General features: G+C 34.6%; 1 pseudogene; it reads left to right on the top strand.

Moving 5' to 3' along the window:
• Window positions 1-339: 339 nt before the first annotated feature.
• Window positions 340-1113, top strand: LOC149157621 (putative inactive receptor kinase At1g27190 pseudogene; annotated as a pseudogene).
• Window positions 1114-4160: the final 3047 nt, after the last annotated feature.

The raw sequence follows: 4160 nt of genomic DNA on the forward strand, positions 1-4160 counted from the left end.
GAAACGACAGGAGAGCACTGATTAAGCCATGACGATTTTTGGGTGTTTGGGCTTGCTACGGCTCATGCTACTCATTCTCCAACTCATATGCCTCAGTTCGTCCGAGACCATTTCTCCAGGAAACGATGTACAGTGTCTTCAGACTACTTACAAGGAATTGAAGCACCCTCAAGGGAACCTCCGCACCTGGAACTTCCAGAACACTAACAATGGGTTTATTTGCAATTTTCTGGGAATTACTTGTTCGCATGATGATGATAACAAAGTGAAGTCAATTTTGCTTGAAGAGTTGGGGTTCAAGGTGAGTTTCCATCTGGAGTACAGAACTGCAAGAGTATGATGAGCTTGGATCTCTCTCAAAACAGTCTTACGGGTACCATTCCCAAGGAGCTCTGCCAATGGCTTCCTTTTCTGGTAACCATTGATCTCTCCCAGAACAAGTTTATGGAACCTATTCCTGCTGAGGTTCATAATTGCACATACCTCAATATCCTCCGCCTGAATGGAAATCAACTTACAGGGGAAATTCCCTGGCAATTGACACGGATCGACCGTCTCAAGGACTTCAATGTAGCAAACAACAAGCTTACTGAAAATATACCTTCATTCACTCACAACTTTTCTGCCTCTAATTTTCAGGGTAACCCTGGGCTATGTGGGCCTCCACTTTCAAAGACGTGCACAGCACCGAACAATCCCATGGTTGTTGCGGCTTTTCTTCTATTTGGCATAGTGTTAATTGTCTGGATTTTACTTGGTCTTCATTGGATGATTTCTGAAGCAAAAAGCAGAAGATCTGTCAAAATCCCACCCCCAAGTACCAATGAGCCCAACGATTGGCAGAAATATGTCCGAGCTCGGAGATCTGTTAAAGTTTGCTCATTCGAGATGCCCATCAGGAAGATGAGATTGGCTGATCTTGTGGCGGTCACTGGCAACTTCAGCGAAGACAATATCGTTTTGCAGGGAAGGAAAGGTATAATCTACAAAGGCAAACTGCCAGATCAATCTTTGTTGGCAGTAAAAAGACTCCGGCCATGTTCAGCACAGACTGAAAAAGATTTCAAGTGCGAGATGAATGCATTGGCCCACATGGGTGTTGATCAACATTAATAATTTCAACACTGCCTCTGCAAATGGGGCATATGGAGCGCTGGGAGAGCCAAACATCTGCACAGGGAACATGGAAACAATGGCTACATTTTGGTAACACAAGGCATTTATCACCATCCTTGAATTGATCAAGACAAACCATGCATTCAAGATCGATGTTGATGCAAAAATTTTCGACATCATTCTTCTTATCATTGTTGCTCTGTTAGGCGTTGGTGGTGCAAAAGGAAATAGGCAATTTCAAGACCAGATCTTAGGGTGAACGGCGAGGGCGAAAATTCATGAACCGTTTCAGTTTCATGAACCGTTTTAATTTTTTATCAACGATCAAGTTTTGTTTGATCGTATAACACCACAAATCTACGGTGAATAATAGGACACCGCGACGGCTAGGGTAATTCATTTCAAATGGAGACGCCTTACAGCGTAATTATCAATAAAAGAATGTATAAAATTTATTTAATTAATTATTTAATTATATATATATATATATATATATATATATAATTTTATTTACAATTATTTATTATATTATATTATATTATGATAAATGTTGAATTTCTAGAAAATCCGTTTATGAACATAAACGGAAGGCACGCCTTACGGCGTAATTATCAATAAAAGAATGTATAAAATTTAGTTAATTATTTTTTAATTATATATATATATATATATATATATATATATATATATATATATATATATATATATATATATATATATATATATATATATATATATATATATATAATTTTATTTACAATTATTATATTAAATTATATTATATTATGATAAATGTTGAATTTCTAGAAAATCCGTTTATGAACATAAACGGAAGGCGCTCCTTACCTTGGGAAAAACAAATTCATGATAAAAAAAAGAAACAACTGAAATGTGCACCTTGAATTAATTAATTACTTTATGTAGATCCCCTCAAAATGAATTTGTAAGTTTCATAATAAGGTAAAACCGTACACGACCGCTTAACAAGTCTGCAACTGTGCACGTCGATTTAGAGATCTGGATTGTGTAGCAATTACAACAACCATTCCGTTAAAATATAATTCCGTTATTTTTGAGATATTGGGTAAGGAAATAATACCAAGAACCATATAATAATATGTTCAGGCTTACACAACTACGGTACTGGAAGATGAAAGTTATTTCTTAAGATTACAATTTTAAAATAAATTCGCTTATCAAATTGGATGGTTTTTATACATTTTCAAAAGAGGATCTCCACAATTTTGTAATTTTTTGAATTATACTTAATGTAACAAAACATTTACCCTCCAAGTTCCATCCCTGCTGCCCAGCCTTCTAACTTCGAAACAAGAAACACCAATTAATTGATTACGGAATTCTTTGAACCTTGAAAGCTGCTCTGCAATCTCAACTGCTAGATCACAATTGCAAACAGTGGATTGAATCGTAGCCTGTAGGATGATAGCAACAGTTAATACTTTTTATTTAGAAAAAAGAATATCACAATGACAAATAGCGGATTGAATCGTAGGATGGCAGCAACGGTTAATAGCTTTTATTTAAAAAAAAAATGGAGAGGAGTACATTTCTTTTCGGAGATAAAAAACAACAAGCGTTATACTAAAAATATATGCTGTTACATTTTCCAGAAATCCACAGATCTGCCTCGATGTCTGATAGGGATAAAAAATAAATCACAGAAACACCTGTAGCGAAAAAAACAGAGCAATCCCTCTGCGAGAGTGGGGCGATCTCCAAACAACTCGAAATAAGCCTGCGGACGAATCACAGGGATCGGAGATAAGGTCCAGCAACGCCTCCCAGGAAAATTGATCAAGGGAACATCATGCAAAGGGGAAAGCCCCTGAACCTATTATAGCACCCTCTCCAGGCACTCAAAATGTATTAGCCCAGGCAGAGCAGAAACTCCACGATTAGAGAGCCAATTATATGGGGTATTCTGTTCCCGATATACATAGTTGAAAGAAACAAAGTGGAAACAATCCTTCATGCAGGGGATCTGAGAATCACCAAACAGCGCACTCAGGGAGAACTTCCCCATCGCCCAATCAATAATCACCTTCGAATCACTTGAGACGACAATCTCATCCACTGCGAGCCACCAGGCACATCTGAGGGCAAAAACTCATGAACCGTTTTAGTTTCATGAACCGTTTTAATTTTTGATCAACGATCAAGTTTTGTTTCATCGTCTAACACCACAAATCTACGGTGAATAATAGGACACCGCGACGGCTAGGGTAATTCATTTCAAATGGAGACGCCTTACGGCGTAAATATGGGTTTATTTCATGTAAAGGCATTTCTATATTATATTATATTTGTTTATTTTTATTATTTGTTATTTGTTATTTTTATTTTTCCGGTATATTTTTACATAGAGAGTGGTTGTTAATGAAAAGATAAATGATTTTTTTTTTAAACAAGTTTAATATGTAGTAGTGTTTAGTATTTGTTTTTTATGTAAAAAGTAATTGATAACGAAAGTATATAAATTTCTCTCGTGCCTATGCATAAAGATCTTAACTTTTTTTAATTATTAAAACTTATGATTTGGAAGGTAACATTTTGTAAGCGACATTATAATAGTTTAGATCTTCTCCAACTTTTAGATTTAAGTTTTTACTTTAGAATATTAAAACAAATAAAATTGTTAAAGTTTTAAGTAGGGAGATTTTTGTAGTGGAATTCACAAAGTTAAATTTAAGTAAGTGTTTAGTTAAAATAATGAAATTTCTATTTTACATTAAAATTATTTATAACAAAAATTTACAGAACAAATGGCATCAATTGGCTTTTGTTTGTTGTTTATATTCTTAAATAACTAATGCATTTACAAATGCTTATAAGTCTTTACCTTGTATTATTTGACAACTTGATATTTCAAGGCCTTATATGACTCCTACACAAGTTGCCCATAAAATCAAGCTAGCTATTAAAAGTAGGTAAAAATGTTTAAAAGAAAAACATTATATAATATTAAAGGAACACATAATTAATTATTAAAATGCATGTTGACTTAGGAGCATACCAAAGAGCTA

The sequence above is a fragment of the Pinus tabuliformis genome, chromosome 5_2 (assembly GCF_031772625.1).
Source record: "Pinus tabuliformis cultivar Carrire ecotype Pingquan chromosome 5_2, CPIR1, whole genome shotgun sequence".
NCBI lineage: Eukaryota > Viridiplantae > Streptophyta > Pinopsida > Pinales > Pinaceae > Pinus > Pinus tabuliformis.